Source organism: Motacilla alba, chromosome 6, assembly GCF_015832195.1.
Source record: "Motacilla alba alba isolate MOTALB_02 chromosome 6, Motacilla_alba_V1.0_pri, whole genome shotgun sequence".
NCBI classification, from domain to species: Eukaryota; Metazoa; Chordata; class Aves; order Passeriformes; family Motacillidae; genus Motacilla; species Motacilla alba.
In genome coordinates, this window is record NC_052021.1 from 11,131,004 (window position 1) to 11,148,709 (window position 17,706).

The 17,706-nt window shown below is 43.4% G+C and overlaps 1 protein-coding gene across 7 annotated transcripts in view; it reads right to left on the reverse strand.

Annotated features, from left to right (window-relative positions):
• Positions 1-12,898, reverse strand: part of TSPAN14 (tetraspanin 14) — a 35,013-nt gene extending 22,115 nt beyond the window's left edge. The window contains exons 1-3 of one of the 7 annotated variants that reach the window (XM_038140526.1): positions 12,181-12,365; positions 11,566-11,623; positions 11,041-11,164 (exon numbers count right to left, since the gene is read on the reverse strand). The gene's annotated coding sequence lies outside the window, so the exon portion shown is untranslated. Of the gene's footprint in view, positions 1-8,272; positions 9,816-11,040; positions 11,165-11,565; positions 11,624-12,180; positions 12,366-12,774 lie in introns of those variants that run through there. The other 6 variants (XM_038140527.1, XM_038140525.1, XM_038140528.1 and 3 more) reach the window with 6 other exon arrangements.
• Between the last annotated feature and the right edge of the window lie 4,808 nt (positions 12,899-17,706).

The following is a 17,706-nucleotide window of genomic DNA, read 5'->3' on the forward strand; positions in this document are numbered from 1 at the left end:
ACTGGAAAGGACCTTCCTACATGTGGCCAGCTGTACCACATAAAATGAGTTTTGTAATTTAGTTACTGACTTTTGCAACCCATCCAATGTTACAGACAAAATTTAGGAACTTTTACAACTGTTATGAAACATAGCAAAGAACTCTTGCTTAAGAACCATTCCCTTGCTTATCTAAATCCACAACTGAGTGAATATAAGAAAAGGAACAAAGATTGGTTTTCCCAACTTAATTTCAGTTTCTAGCTCCAAATGGCAATTTATATGTCAACAATCAATAAGCATATACACTTGTCCAAGTCAGTCAGTCTGATGTGCCTGGGCAAGAGAGGAAAGAGAGGGTACAAGAACAGAATCCCACTAATCTGAGCAGGGTGCAAGGCTCATTTGCATGAGTGTAATCCCATTTTACAGCAATACACCGGCTGGCAGTGCAAATACATTCTCCAGATGCAGACACACTGAGGCCTCCATCACTGTTGTGCCTCCTCCCTCTGAAAATCAGGAACCTGGTAAGAGACAGGAGCAGCAACTGCAAAATGCACATAAGGAGCATTGCTTTTGGTGCTGCTACATCTACAAAAGAGAAGGCAGCAGGTTGCATTTAGCTAGCATTAAAATTCACAAAAATGAGGTTCTGCTAGACAAAGAGGCTTAAAATATAACCTGAGGCAAAAAGGCAAGCACATCACTTCACAACCTGAAGTACAAACATCATCTGAAGACTTACTTTTTGTTAGGTTACCCTCCCTGGCACTGGACTTACATGCAACTGTTCAGCCCCAGCTTCACTGAAACTATTCACAGGAATAAGAGGATTAAAAGTATCCTTATTGGCAAGCACTACTCCCCATCTACCTCACTGTTTCAACCACCAGCTTGCAAGACATTTCTCCACACTTCAAACAACTGCTAGAATGCCCCAGTCAATACAAATCACAGTATCTCAGCAGAATGAAAAAGTACTTTCTTCAACATACACACTTCTAAATGCTCAGAAATCATGGGGGGTGTATTACCAGTATCAGCAAGAAGCTGTCCTGTAACAGCACACAGCTCCTCAGACAGATATTAGCTTCCAAAACACCTGCCTATCTAAAGAGCTGATTTGGCTTGCTCTGTGCTTACCTTTTTTTGGTATTTGGAATTCTTTTGGTGATTCCTGACCACTGAACACAGTATGGCTGGTATGGGAGTAGCATAATAAATCTGAAGTGCAGGTATGTGATTTTTTTTTTCCAGTAACACTACAAACAAATGAAGCAGTCCACTCAAGACTACACAGCCACCCTCCCCGTGTTTATACTAAAAGCAATCATGTTTCCTAACACAGAAGGCATCTGTAACCAGTCCAGAAATCTGCTTGTCAGTAATTCACTTTGTTCACAGCACAGGCTGCATAGCTATGGTTAGGCAATACTAAAAACACTTGGAAGATTAAAGCAGTATGTGGGCAGCACATACTAATAACGTTCTCTACTGTGTTTCAGACAAAGCAAGTCACATTGTGTCAGCTGACAGTTATCACCCACTCACAGCAACAGAATTTCTAAAAATCAAATACAGAGCTCTGCTGCTTTGGTAGAATATAATTTTGTCTTGCTGTTTACAGCTTTAGGGAGAGGGGGAAAAATGTAGTCATTCATCAAGAGGATACTGCTATTTCCAAAGCTTTTTGACGCTCACAATTCCACTCTTACCTTCAAAATGCTACAGCAGTGATATTCCTAATGTATATTCCTAACTCACATAAAACACAATGTGATCTGTTAACTAATCTAATGTAGATATGCAAAGAAATCCTCATGGATAAGATGTTAAGCCTAAAACAACTGCAACAAAGTAATTTTCTACATTTTGCCAAAAATTATTTTAATCCTCCAGAGAGGTTTACTCTACAAGGCAAACCTAAGTCACACTAAATTCAGCCAACGCTGCCACCATATAGAGTCCTGATCCCCTTCCCTGGCCCTCCTAAAATCCACAACCATTAATCAACCTATTCAGCGGAGCAAACAGCCACACAGCAAACCACTAGCAAATCTTCAGATCAATCCTGTAATCCTGTACCACACACCAAGAAGTAAACATGTTTAATCCTTCAATCCACCTTGCCAGAGCATGTACAAATGCCAGCGTGGGGGCAGTCAGGAGGTGGCAAGAGAACAAGGATGGGAAAGCAAAAGCTTTCCCATGAGTGTGCCCATGGAAACACAGCACCCCTCCAGTGCCAGCCTATACCAGCAGCACACCTGAAGCATGAGGGGAACAGGGGCACAACTGAGGCAAGAGGAAAAAAAAGTCATTTGCCAAGCTGTTGGCTTCTCCACCACTGCTCATCAATACAAAGCATCTATATGAAGCTGGTGAAGCAAATGGATGAAGAATAATTTGCTGAGGAGCAAGAATTCTTAAAATACAGTAAGAGATGTACTTTGGTCTATGACTTGTTTTGATATGACTCAATTCCATTCCATCAAGACCAAATATATATCAAAAAGCATCAGTTCATTTAAGATTTGGTGCCATTAAAAACAACTGTCATTCTTTGAAGGTGCTCAATCATTAGGGGTTTTTGTGAAGGTAAAAGGCAGCCTAAACCCTGACCAGGAAAAATTCAGAGATATTCTTAGGACCTTCTAAAAATGGGACAACTAAGAGGCACCTATAGATTGCTCTTTCCACATCCTAGAGAGAAGCTGACCATCAAAGGGGTCCTAATGCTCAGAACAGTATCTGGGTGCCAGCCATCAATCTTCACGTGAAGGGGCTGAGCTGGTACTGCAGAAAAGCAAGATAAACTGACAGGATGTGATGCTCTTACAGGCTAATCTGCTCCTGGAAACAGACAGTCCTGCTGATGACTCAGGAACTCCAAGTGAGCATGTGTCATTTTGCAATTTTGTCTCCAAGAAACTCAAATTAGGGCCTCAAAAAGAACAGACAAGCTTCTCTTAAGGAACACAAATATATTTTATTTAGTTCTGCTGTAGTTCAGATGAGCAGAGAAATATTTGCTCATTCTTAGAAGAAACCTGAGGATTAATCAACAAAAGGGTACTTTTTTAACCTGAAAGACTTATGATGAAAGAAAACTATCATTAATAGGTTATCCCTGTTTCACCAAAAAAATAATGGCAAGTATCAAATCTCAAAATTCAATGGAAAATGCGGCCAAAGCCAGACAGAATTCTTAAGACATCATCTTTTGGGACCCTTATTTTGTACTGTGCTGAAGATGCAAAGATCTCAAAGAATATTTCAAGAAGTTACTCCACTGTAAGCACTAAAAAACAAACCCTCAGAGAAGAACAAATCCCCAACCTATTGGGAAGGGTTTCAGGTTTCAGTGACCAGGGTTTATTCTATTACTGCATCACAAACTACAACTTAAGAAAACTTGTCAGAAATACACACCAGTGTTTCCAAACCCCAAACAAGGAAGCAGTAATTCAAAAGAGCTCCACTCTCTATACCTCACACTCTTTATGCTTCACTTTCAGCCAAGCCACTACTTCTATGTGGATAAGCTGCATCCAAAACACCATTTAAGTGCTCAGAACTCAGAGTATGATTCACAAAGTGGACATTCCACATTTTTGGGAATAAGCTACATGGTCATCAAGAGCCTCTTCTGAACTCCCCACTTGACAAACATCACCAATCTTTGGCATAAAGACTCTACACTGCACAACTGTAATTCAAGAAGCTATTCAACCTATGATTCATGGAATACTTTCAGCTCCATTTGATTTCTTAAACCAACAGAACTACACCAAAGACTTGTAAAAGGCAAGCAGAATTCAGTACTGCTCCCACAGCAATACAAAAGCTGTAACAGAGGACAACAGCAGTTCTACCAATTCAATTTCACTTTTCACTGTTCTTCATACAGAAGCTACAAAAAATGCAGTTGGCTGGCCTTGCTTCCATGTGAAGAAGTATTTATTCCTACTCAGGAAAAAAAAAAAGCTAATAGTAATATTTAAAAAGAAATCAGCAAAACAGAAGTTGCAAAGAGTCCATATTTTCATTTATACAAACCAGTCAGAACGCCAGTCAATGACACTGTACAATGGATGGCTTGACAACGTAAATTCAAACTACAAATATTTTTAGTTATTGACAATGAGGAGAGACGCAACTCAATTATCCAGAGAATTTCAGTACATTTATGCTAGTTCTGCCCCACTGACCTCAGATTCATTGAAGCAGTAATTGAGCAGATAAGATAGTTTCTGCTTCAACATACAGAGGTGCTTGACAAGGTATCAGCTAAAAGGCAAGAATCTCTCACCCAGCTCAAGGAAAATCTGCTCCAAGTAGCTGACTGCAAACAAAGCATCTACTCCACATTCTGACTTAAAGCAAAAGATAGCACAGGAAACAGAGAAAAGGAAATGCTACATGTAAACTTCATCTAAAAGCCAGCAATTTTCCAAACATAAGGAGAAGGCAGTAGAAGAGAAATGGATCCTTTTGTATGATATCCACCTCTTTAATAATATTTAAGAAATGCAGAGAAGAGCTGAAGCACAGGATGTAGGGCCTTCACTGACCTTATCCTCAAAAGCACTATTGGCTAAAGCTCTGGAGTTAAAACTCAGTTGGATTACGCCAAAGTAAGTGAAAACAACACTAGTTACTACCACTACAGTTCAATAGATGCCTCATTAACATCTTAGAAAAGTTTAGAAAAATATTTCATGTCTATGAAAACTTTCTTTAATAAAGCTATAGGCCAGTTTCATCTGAATAGGAGACCTTGCCTGTGCTGTAATTAATTCACTATACACAATAAGCCACAAGTCATGCTTTCCTTTTACTTCACAGCAAGTTCAAGTATTGGGAAGCACATGGAAGCCAGTTAGTCATTCTGAGCAGGAATTCATCCACCCCAGGCTGCAAAACCTGTCAGGACAAGTAACCAGAATAAACTTAGCTGACCCACACTTCTCAGCTGCTTTCTACTACCTCTCATGAGAGCAGATACACACCAATTCTCTGTAACATCAACAGCTGCAAGGCAAAACTCAAAGTCTTAATTTAAAAGAAGCATCTTATTTGACTTTTTTCCCCTCCTTCTAACAGAAGGTTTTGGAAGTCTTACAAAGCAAATATCTTATCTGAGGAGCCAGAACTTCCAGTTTGGGGAATATTTTTACTGCTGTTTAGTAATCTAGCAGTAACAGAACCTATTTCATACACTTTGCCTGCTCCCTCCCATATCTCCACACAGACCAAAAGGTTTCAAGAACAGAATGGGTCCCTCCATTTGCTATAGCATTTCATATCATAAAAAACGACAGGAAGCCACCACCTTTCTTTGCTGGCAAATACACTCTTTCTTCAGAGAACATCCTAAACTTTTATACATATTGTGACTTTTCTCCATTTCCAGGAATGCCGCTTGTTCAGTCTCCAGTTATATTTCTGTCTGAAAGAATATATCTTTATTTTCTCTTTTCATAAGAAAAAAACCCCGAGAGACTGATTATAGCAATATACAACAAAGAAGTGATGAGCATATAATTTGCTTTGGGTTTTGTGGTTTGTTTCCTTAAAAATGTTCCTTGCTTAGGATATAATCCGTGCAGTCTGTCTACATCCACACCATATTTCTTAGCCTTCACACCGAATATTCCGATATACGAATTTACAAATATAAACATCTCTATTACATATAATAGGTATTTATTTTAACAGTTTAAATCAGATCAAGGTATTTCTTAGTTAAAAAAAATTTAAATTCCAGGGTTGAAATCTGATCTCCAGAAATGAGCATGCTAAGTAATGACTGCAATATCTAGATAATACTAGCTACATTCACCACTCATTCTGTTTAAACAACGTTGACTCCCTGTCACGGAAACAAGAAGTGGAGTTCAATCCACAAAACCTCTTTTTTTTTCCTCCCCTCCCACCTCAACTACCAGGGCCTATGCTTTCAACACCAGAGCAACACTCATTTCAAATGAGGCACCAGGGAACGCTACTTTTTGGGGAAAGGTGTGGAGGGTTTGGGGACAATGCCCCCAAAGCTTTCTTTTGTTGCCCTCCACCTCCAGCAGCCGCCTTCATAACAACCAGGACAGCCTCATTTTACTTGCCAAGGACGACAATCACCAGCTTCCAAGCCACAAGAGAAAATGGCTCTTTGTGGCCACGTAGACAGCTCAACCACTGTGAAACTCATCTCCTTACCTCCTTTCTGGTAAAGAAACACACTCGTGAAACTTGCAAAACCCAACTGGAAGATAAACCTCTAAGGCAGCACTGGAAAATCTTAAAGATGTGACAAAACAGCCTTCACCACTATCTCACAATCCTAGCCACTTCAGCAGAGTCAATGTCTCAGCCCAAATACACAGCAACAATTAATACTCCAGGAGTTATAGCAAGTAGGTTTGCAGAGCACCCTGCACATGCTACCACACCACAGGGAAAAGATTAAAAAGACAAAACCCAATGCTGCTTCAGGACAAGCCCATGCTTGAACAGCTCCAGCCCTTCCCCCCAAAGCCAGTGTTCTGGCAGGTCGTGAGAAAGCCTCGACTGTCTCGCCCAAAGTCTCTGCATCCGCCCCCGGGGAAGGAGGAAAAACAGGCTTTCCACCTCTCAAGATGATGCCAAGAACAACACTGTGCCATTTAGAGATCAGGGCAACAAAGGCTGTGAAGGGACACAGTCAGTGCTCCTTCCAACACAGACCTCAGTCCGCAGCAACAGCTAATTACAAACACACCAGCAGAACTAGAAGGTGCAGAGCTTAGACACAAACACTTCCTAACCTGTGCCTTCAGGAAAACGAGAAACACAGCTCCTGATGGAAAAACGTGACAACACAGGAAACTGCCACCTGAATGGGCTGACAGTACAGCGTGACTGGCTACACCAACAGCACAGCTCAGACAGAACACCACCACAGAGCTGAACTACACCTTCCCTTCTCACTTGCCCCAGCTGGACAGGCTCTTTCAGTTGAACATTCTCCTCTTTTGCAGGGGCAGACCACTGCTATGACCACTTAGTCAAAATATCCTTTACAAGCTCAGCATGATGGACACTTGGAAAGAAAGCTGCCTTGCTGTCTTCTAAGAGCCATCTCACCAACTGCTTTCCAAGAGTCATCTCACTAATTGCCTTCCATTAGTTTCAAGTCAGACAACTTTTCTGATGAACCTTCCTGCTCCACAGGCTTGCCACGCAGCCAAACTGAAGTAACTTAGGGCAGGGTGGAAAGCTTTGCTGTTATTAGATACAGCTACACCACTGCAGGCATATTTCACCCCCATTAAATCCTTCCCTGAGCACCATCTAACAACAAACTGTTGAGGGAAAAGCAATATGCATCCAAAGAATCAGCTCCATGCCCCAGTAGCCAGAAGGCTGCTGTCACATAAAGACCCAAGTCCAATCTCTCAGGAGAGAGATTCAAATCCCAACTCCAAATCCAAGTTACTTGAGGCTATTCCCTTTGTTTTCTATTCCAGAAGTTTCTAGATGCCAGTAAACATATTTCAGCACCCATTTCATGCCCCAAAGCAAGAGTACACAACTTGCCAAGCTGAACAAATGAGGCTTTAAAAAATTTTAAAATTCACAGCATTCCACTGCCTCCAAATACTCTGCTTCATCCTGTAGCTGCAAAGGCAGCAACTCAAACATCTCACTTTGTTACCTTCAAGTCCATAAATTATTTAGACAAAGCTCCTTTCCAGAGAGACTCAAGTATCAATTATTTAGTCTTTGAGCAGGAAACAAAAACTGTTAAAAGAGGAAAAGAGATTTCTGGAAAGGGCTGCTGGGACACATGAGCATATTTGAGGTTGTACACAAACAACCTGCCTGAATCAGAACGAGAATGCCAAAATAAAGCAATCCCTAAGGCCAAAAGCTCACATGCACACACAAGCTTATCAAGGGCCAGAGCCAATTAGTGCCAAAGAGCCCCAACTACATCAGGGGGTTTCAGGACAGCTCTCCCATGGAAGACCTCTATCAGTTTGGTATAAATGCCTGTTCTCTAGCCCAGGAACACAAAACACACAGAAGCTCTTTTCTAATACCCCAGAAGCACTTTTACAACACCAAGACAACATTCAACAAAACTCAAAGATCAAGGGGAAGCAGAGCCCTGGGTTTATTACACCCTTGCCTTTCCCACTCAGGTTCAGATGAAGGATGAAGACAGGATGATTTTCAGCTTTTGCACAACTTCTAAAGACAATGACACGGAAAGAGCTCTCAGAGGAAGCACAGATAAAGCATTCACCTTGGTAAGAGCAGAAATTCTTCCACTCATGCGTATCCTACATAAACTGTGGTACAATGAAAATGACAAAACACTGTTGCTTGGCTCCCAAAGAGTTGAAGAAAGACAGGAAACACTGAAGCAAAACAAGTGCTGATCCCTCCCCCCTGCCAAACAGGGGCTGAGGCACACTTTGGACCAGAAAAGAAAATAAACTTATTTTTAAACCTAGTTAAGAGCCCTGGGTTTGGATACAGCTCCTATTGTAGCCAGCATGTTTTGTTTTCATTTGTTAAAGGTTTTCTGCGCAAGTGATAACAGAATTCACATGTGAATAATCAAGCAGAGGGGTTCTTCTATCTGAGGGTTTCAGTTTCAAGAGTTATGTCAGATTGGTCAAAAAGTTTAGCAAAAGCCTGGCCATTCAAGGCAGTTGTTTCAACTGCAAATATCACAAATCTCTTATTAAGGATCACCACTTTTGCAGGCGATCCTCAACACCTGCACTTCGCTATTATCCTCACCTGTGACATTCCCAAAACAGAAGAATTTGCCCAACAATGATTCTTCAGCTGACTGACCATCTGAAAGCAGATTTTATCCAGAATTAAGATGTTTTACAACACAAAAATAAGTTCAAATATGACATTCAGTTATAGTTAAGTAGTTAAATTGTGCATTTAAAATTAATTCATCAGAGCTTAGATATTTAAGCCCCTCCCCTTCTTTTTAGATTGCTGAATCAAAATTCAGATTCCTGTATTCTTGGGAAGATCCAAACTGTTACTCTTTAAAACTCCCACACACCTAACCTTGATAAGCTTTAGTCTGACTATCTCTGATATTGTTCTTAACCTTCATGAAATACTTTTGACTGAACATGAGCAAAAGAATCGAAGAGAAGGATCCTGTTGCTGTCCAAACTGTGCCAGGGGCTGAAGGCAGCATCAGCACCTCCACCCGAGCCACCAACAGCAGAGCTTTGGAAGAGCCAAAGACTTTAAGACTGGGCAATACCAGAGAGGAAGACACATGACCATCCTTTGGATCTAGAATATACCCATCTAGAAATAACTTCTGCTTAATTCCCCTTTAGTAACAGCCTGCACCATTTACTGTTTGAGGGTCTAATTTACTTCATCTGAGCTACTTCAGCTTGAAGCAAAATGCAAACCACAGCACATTGATGGATTTTGTGAATTGCAGCCCTCTCAGCCTTAGAAATGTACCACAGGTGGCAAAGTGCAAAAGTCTGTTCTACAAAAAAACAGGAAGTTTTGACACAGGAAGCCACAATGCAAAGCAACATGGCACAGAGAGCTCACAAGTAAAGTGTGTCCAAAATCCACAGATTTTTCCATACCCCACCCAGGTGAAACTTTTTGTAAAAGCAAAAAAATAAAGGGAGGATCTGTGGAACAGTTTTGACAATCGCGCTCACATACACCCCAATGAGAATTCTGAACTAACACAGGGAGATCAAAACAAGCATTTAATTTATTCACACTTATCAGTACTCAAACTGTGCCACCTAATCCACAACGAGAAACTTGACAGACTAAGAGAATCAACTGTAGCAGTTTGTCAGCAGAAGAATTCCTCCTTTTTTCCAAACACCCATTTAAAGGTAATGGCACATCAGTAGCCACCCACTAAAGCTTCATAAACTAAATAAAAATACCCTCTAAGAAAATCAGAGGTCAATCTCAAAACAATCCAATGTTCCTCAGTTATTCATTAGAAACATACAATAAATTCATTCATCATCCAGATATAACTAAATTCGTAAGACACCATGTCAACAATTTTCTTGCTACACCCAAGAGCAAAAACTTATGCCTTCAGGAATAAGTTCAATACCAAGGAAAGTATCCCAATTAAACAGCATCTTAGGGCTCAGAGCAAAGGCTTTTTATGGTCCTTTCTTTAAGTATTACAAGGCCTAACACCAGTAAAAGGCAGCCCAGAACACACCCCCTTGCAGTGCTGTTAGGTGTGTTATCCATGTGAAGGCTCTGCACAGACACTGCTGCTAGCAAAAGATCACACTTTTTCCTTCTTTTCTGCCACCCTCCCGCTCCCCACAAGGAGGCAGGAAGGACAAGAAAGAGGCTTTGAACAGAAAACAGTAAGATTAGTTAATCTGCAATGCACTAAACGTCAAACAAAGCCTGTGCCCAGAAACAAGAACAAGACTTAAGTGAGTTTTCTTCTGATTTGGGGACTGGAGATAATGCTACAACACAAAGGGAGCTACAAAGGAAGCTAAGCGGATCGAATAACACTAAAAAAAATAATCACACAGAGCACACACCACCCAGAAAATCAGCTTTCCATGATTGCGATTTAGAGCCAGACTGCACCTTCAGCAAGTCCACCTAGGAACAAGATCAAGCAACATAAAACAAAATGCCAACTGTGTAACTTACTTGTTTTTACTTGTAACTTACATTGTTTTTTCAATATAAACGCACAAACTTTTGGAAAGCTATTTCTAAAAATTCCTGTTTCAGTGGCATTATAGTTTTGAACAAGACAACCTTCTAAGGACAGGCAACAACACTATATTCCATCCTCCAAGAACAGAGCTAAAAGGACAAAATCACATCTTAAAAGTACCTTCTTCCAGTGTCATTAACCCAACGATAAAGAACACCATTCTACAAACACTAGTGTCCTGAATTCCTCTAAAAAAATCCCCTAACACACAAACCAAATCAAAAGCTGCAAAGCAGTTTCCACCACAGCTCGTTCCTACTTCTCACCCATGGCTAGACTTAAATTCCCACCTGATCCCTTCTCTCTGCACACAATTCTTCTGTCAAGCAGACAGGGCTAGCACCTCAACCTTCCACACCAAAAGCTTCACACGTTTATTGTAGCAGCGTCTCAGTACTGATGCTTTACTCCCTGCTGGAGACAGACAGAAAAGAGACAGATCATCTCACCAGAGAGCACTTACGAACAAGACACACCCCTGTGCTTCCATTCTCTAGGAACTGCTCTCCTTCCATTTTATCCAGAGTTCTAGGTCACAAGGCTTATGTCACTGAAACACCCAACCAAGCTAAAAGGCAGCGCTGGAAAAATTTTGTGCTGCCAGTTATTTTAAAATAGCCTTCATGCCTCCCCCACCACCTCCTTGGAAGATCCACCAAAGAAAGGAAAAAAACACCCGAACAAGCAGCTTCTTTTACAGTATGGGATAGGTTTCCTTGTGAGGTTTTATTTTTTTTTCTTTTATTCAGAATGTCTCAAAATGCTAAATCTACATGGAGTACGGAAGATAAAGCAAGAGCCAAAACAGAACTGACCGTGGAGCATCACCTCTGGTACCCCGCGCTCCACGGCCGGGCCTGTGACGGCAGGAGGCTGAAAGGATGTCAGAGAGGTCGCTCACTACCACAGCCGACAGCCAACTGAAGTTAAAATATTTCAAAAATTAAGTTGCGGGCCTCAACCCTTACACCCACGGCGCCGCTGCTGCCTCTAAGCAGCCAGGGCTCAGGGCAGGGTCCGGCAGCAGCCGGGGCGAGGGCGGGGAACGGAGCGGGCAAACTGGCTGCAGCACTCCGAAAGGCCTTTTTCTGTTATTGTAATTTTTGTTATTATCACTATTTTTCTCCCTCGTGGCACCTCAACGAGACAAGCTACCGCGCACTCCCAGAGGGAGCCTCACCCGGCCTCTCCGCCTTCCTTTAATGGGAAGGACAAAGGCAGGGGCTCGCCACAGCCCCGCGCTGCCGGGAAGCTCAGGCAGCCGGGGCTGCTCCCCGCCCGGCCCGCCGGCCCCAGGGATGCTGCAGGAGCACACTGCTCCAGGGAGGGGGGCAGGAACGCCGGCGTTTCAATACGGGGAGAGCAGGGGGCACTCCGGACGGCGCGACCCCCGGGGCAGACGGCGGGCGGGTGCCCGGGCCGGGACTCACCGGGGCGGCAGCCTGCTCGCTAAGTTTCGCCGAGCCGGGCGGAGGGCGAGGCGGCGGTCGGCGTAGTCCCTGCGCTGCCTCGGCTAGTCCATGGACGCGGCGGCGCTGCCGGAGCCTCCTCCCCGCGTCAGCTCGGCCGGAGCGCCAGGCGTGCCCCGGGCGTGCCCTTGTGCCGGGCCGCCCCGCCGCTCTCCCGCCGGGCCGCGGCGGCGCGGAAATGAATGTCCGGGCCACGCCCGCTCCGCAGCCGCCGCGCTCCACACAAAGCGGCGTGCAGGAAGCCCGCCTCTGCCTCCGGACCCCGCGGCTCCCGCCCGCTGTGACCCCCTGGCGGGCGTCCCCCCGAGCACCCCCGCGGCCGGGCGGAGGCCCCTGACGGGCCCTGCCCCGCAGCCCTGCGAGCGCGGCCCCGCGGCTTTGTTACCTCGGGCTCGTTCCGCGGGCGGGTGGCTGCGGCCCCCGCCCCGGCCCTGCGTACGGGGCTCAGCACGGCCCGCCTCGGCCGCGCCTCTCACCCCGCAGGGCTCCGGAGCGTGAACCGGCGTGTCAGAGACGGCACATGCTGAGCCATACTGCAGGCACGGTCAAGCCTACCTGGGGAGCCGGAAGGCGAAGGAAAGACATGAAATTAAATGACCCCGAAGAGTATTTTGAGTCTTCAGGCGTCCCAGGGTTTTTGCACCTCCCGAGAGAGACGCTGAGAAGGGAGGGGAGGAGGGCTGAGCTGTTTAAAGCCGTGTAGTGAGCGAGTGATAGCTCCCACCTGAGGCAGCACCGCCTGGCAGGTGGGAAAGGCTCTCCTGCCCTCTCGCTTGGCTCCCAACCTCCACGCTCCCCTTCTGTTCCCTTTCCGCACCCTGTGATCTCTCTTGACACAGGGAAACATTTCTGTCACCTTCATTCCCTTCCTCATATGTAAAGCAAAATGTCTTCAGTGCTTCGCTAACTATGAAAATACATTTGTGGCGGGAAGGCAAGGCCAAGGGAGGTCGTGCAGCACCACAAGAGTGTTACTCTTACAGGCTGCCTCATGTTGTCTACTCTTTCTTCATCTGCTTCAGCCCTTGGACTTGGAGGAATTCCTTTTTCTCTCTGAATAGGGAAAAAGCCCACTCACAAAGACAGCAGCAATCGCACTGAAGTGAAAGGAACTGTTGAGCAATCAAATGGTGTGAGCACGCTTCTCTAGCATGCTAATTCTCCACTCATCAAAGCTGACAACCGAAAGCCTGCTGGAATAGTAAATGCACAGTTCCCCTCAGCCAACCCCTTCTGATGTCTGACAAAGCAGATACACACCAGTGTGTCACCCACTTGCCGCTCACATGATCAAGATTCCTTCTCATTTCCCACATGCAGTTGTTGAAATAAATAGGGGTTGGGTTTGGTTTGGGTTTTTGTTTATTGTTGGGTTTTTTTAAAGGGAGGGGGACTGTTTACCAGCCTCCCCCAAGCTTGCTCAAGCCTTCTTAGAAACCAAAGCAAAATTGAACTGAGTGTTAAAGCTGACAGAAGATGCTAGAAGATCTACCTGAATTTTGAGCAGAATCTAGGAGGGGAAGGGGAGCTTGGAGAGGTCACTGGATTATCAGATGATAAAAAGAACTAGAAGAGATCCTTTCTCCACCTCAGAAGTACTGAAGTAATCTTACAAAGCACTGAGTCATGCCTCCAGAAAGTCCAGAGCCAAGGCAGAAAGCCCTAGTATGCTGATTCTGTAAGAGATAGGAAGATGGTGCAATAGTAACTTCTAAGATTCAATGGGGAAAGTGAAAAATTTCAGGGAAATTCAGCAGCTTTAGGAGGTAAGAACTGTGGAATTAGGAAGGGTATTTGTCGATAAAATAAGGTTCTCTTGCAATTTACTATTTGTCAAATGGTTAGTGTTAGCAGGTCACAGCATAGTTGAATGGACTGTGCTCACTGTTAGCATGGAGCTGGTTTGAACAGCCTCTCTGTGTCCCATTTATTTGCCTTTGACATTATCTCTGCACAGTGCTTCACTGTGTTGCCAGGAAAATTGGAGTAAAAATCTCATCCATCACAGAAACCATTAACTAAGTGCTAGGGCAAATTGGAACACTTTTAAAAGACAGTCACTTCAGCAGTAAGAGGTGTAATAATCCTGCAGGAATGAAAATAGGAAATCTGATTTTTTTAAGTGAATATGTGCAGGCCAATGTTCAGGTATGGTTTGCTAATGTTGTTTCCCTCTGACTACTACAAAACGTTTTCTAAAATAAATGAAGTCTTCATGAGGAGCAGCTGGTGGAAAATGGCCTGACCAGAGCTGTTCGCCACTGTGTATGTTCAACGTTATCACCAAATACCATTTTTCAGTGTAAAAAAAAGTCTATTTATGGAGGGAGGCATCCAGAAATCAGAGTTATAGTTGGAATTGTCATATGGTTTTGATAATTATGAGGTTAAGAGAGAGGGGTGTGCAAGGAAACAAAGCCCACAGAAGCTACAGAGACCTTAAGCAACTTCAAATACAAAGACATCAGTAGCTGGATCTCAAAGAGAAAGCAGAAACATTGTGGCCGTTTTCTAACACGTTCGAGATCGATTAGAAGAATAACAAATTAGGATGGAACTGGTCAGGCGTCTAATAAAAATCGAGGGGATCAGGCTGAATCAGTGATTTGAGTTTGTCCTCAGTCCCACAGCGTTTGCCCACCTCCCCCTGCTGTTAGCAGCGGCTGTCGCAGCTCTCTGCTCCGGTCCCCCCGATCGGCCCCGTGCGACAAAGGCAGCCCCGCACACCCCGGCAGAAGCGGAAATTGGCACCGCAAAAGCACAACAGGTTAAATGTTCTAAGTATGGCAGTGAGTCTGTTAATAATTCATTCCCTCCACTTAGAAATATCTATATACCACAGACCGTGTCCGTCAATGCAGTATATCCTTCCCCCAAGTTTCTTAAAAGGAAAACGTCCATACAAGTGAAAAGATCGCAGGAATAGATGTCTGTTCCAACAGCTTCCTTCCAGCCGAATCGGACCCTACAGCGGTCTGCTCCCGGAACCTGTTAAGCAAATCTGCTGCTGCAGAAACCCCTGGGGTTCACCGCTCACCTGCACTTCGGCTGGGTAGCAGTGACATCCAGCGGTGCGGAGAGAAAGAGAAACGTGCTTTTTTTTTTTTTTTTTTCCTTTCCTACCACAGTGCATCACAGGAAATGCATCAAAAATGGCAGGGATCCCTTGGCATTCCCATCTCGTTGTGCATGTTCGGAATGGCACCAAGGACAGGCAGGTTGACAGCACGGGAACAGATAACGCACACAGGGAAACAAAGATGCAGAACCAAAAACACCCTCTGGGGCAGACACTCTTTCTAATGGCCCTAAAAGGACACTGCAAATAGGAAATGCAATTGGGAATCCCTAAAGTTCACATAAAAAGAACTTTCCTATATTACACCTACATCAATGACTTCACAGCATTTTCGTTCATGAAATATTTTCATTAACTCCAGTTATGTGCTGAAGAAAAGATAAATGAGCTGACAAACAAGGAGAAGTTGATTGAAAAAAATTACTGCAGCAGAGTTGTGTTTCTCAAGCCCTACCCTTGCACTTTGTGCACTTTCCTACTGACCTGATCTATCTTCAACCTTAAAGATGAAAACAAACAGAATATCATTCTGCATGGGTGCAAAATGCACAACTCAGAATAACAAACAAACTTTTAGTTATTAGTTTCCAGTAACTAGCTGACTGTTAAAGTGTGATGTGATATCTGATATGCTGAGAAGTGATTTAGATTTTGGGTACATACCATATTAAAAGAAAAAAAAAATCACAACACTAAATGCATACAAGGAACTGGGCCAGCAGGGGTAGCTGTTAGCACAACAAAATTAACAACTGAAATACCTTTTTTCAGCAGACATTCTAAATTCAGTCTGCAGTATTGGAAATTCACTTAGATGTAATTTGTTCCTCCTTTACTATTTTGCTCTAATTTTGGTTATTTGGTTTAGCCCATTTCCAATGGTAATTATCTGTTCCTAGCTCCTATGTACCACCTATTTTCTATTCTTCCCATTTTTATTTTGTCAATGTGGGGTTCAGAAAGGATGAGTCAACTCCAAGTAATCCCAAGGTTGGCTTGAAAAAAAAATCAGATTTATCAATAACAATTTTTCTGAACGATTTCAAATGTCATTTTGACCTTCTAGGGTACCAGCTTTTTACTTGATTTTTGAAAGACAAGGATAAGAAAACTTCAAAATGCACTTAAGCTTATATAACTTTCAAATCAAGAAGTGCACTAACTGTTTATGAGAAATAATATTGCTTAGAGCAGGAAAATACCTCAGTCTGATGTGGCTTCTGTATACATCCCTCTGGGGAATCTGCCAAAGCAGAGAACTTTCGGTTTCCATGAGTACTTCAATAAACTTAAAAAGACTTCATGGCTCTTTCTAAAAATGTTTTTACATTACAGGAACACTTTAGCATGTTGTAGTGTTGGTGATTTATACGTTTGACAGCCATTATACTTCCAAATGCTGGACAGCACAGCTCCCTGCTTCGCTTGCCACTCCCTTTGGGTAGGCTGAGAGCAGGGCTGCAGCCCCATGGCATCCTTGTCATCATCTAAGGCTCTCTGGGCAGCCAGCTCTGACAGAGTGGGTGGAATTCAGTTGTCTGTACACAAAATTGTAAGGAGATACTTTCCAGATTCAGCAGGTTCTACAGGCACTTCACTTTATCTTCCATTTCTAGGAATTTATTTGGCTTCCATCCCATTCTCCAAGGACTGTTTATGCCTTTCACATTTCATGTTTATGTGAAATGCACAAACAGCCCTTGGGACAAAGCCTGACATGCAGATCTAAGATCAGTACTTCCTTTGCTGGTCTTTGTGCAAGACCAATTCTCTGCAAATGGCAAAGCTTTCTATTTCCCATGAGAAAGAAAACTCATAACTCTACAGAAGCCACGATCCAGAATATGCCTGCCATAAGATCTTTGTTATTCATAGCCACTTGCAACCATAGCTCACACCCATTGCTTTTAGCACCTCGTGTTCCCTACCCCTTGCACTCCCAAGTATCCATATGCTGACTGCAGACAAGTGGACACTTACACAATGCTTTGAACTTTTTAGGGGCTTGTGTCAGCACACCATACCAGTACTACCTTGCAGAGGTAAAACCCAGGAAAAGAATCCCTCAGGCACAATTCTTCATTTCATGGTTCTCTGCACCTGTCCATGGCTCTGAGGAGAGCCTTTATAGAGAAAGTCCATATCACAGAGTCCATTTGCTGCTCTACTCTTCAAATCCTGTTCCTTCCTTCATCCCCAAGTTTCAGCTGATAGTAGCGTACGTGAGTCCAATTTCTATTTAGTTTCCAAATGAAACTTATGAATCGCTCAATATTCTCACTGCTAGTGCTGTTTCTGGGAACTGTGAAAAACAGACTCTGAAGAGCATGTAAATATTTTTTGCTAAAATCAGTTTTACCTGGACATAAATACTAAGAAAAAAAAGTCAGAATTTCATCCATAAGGAT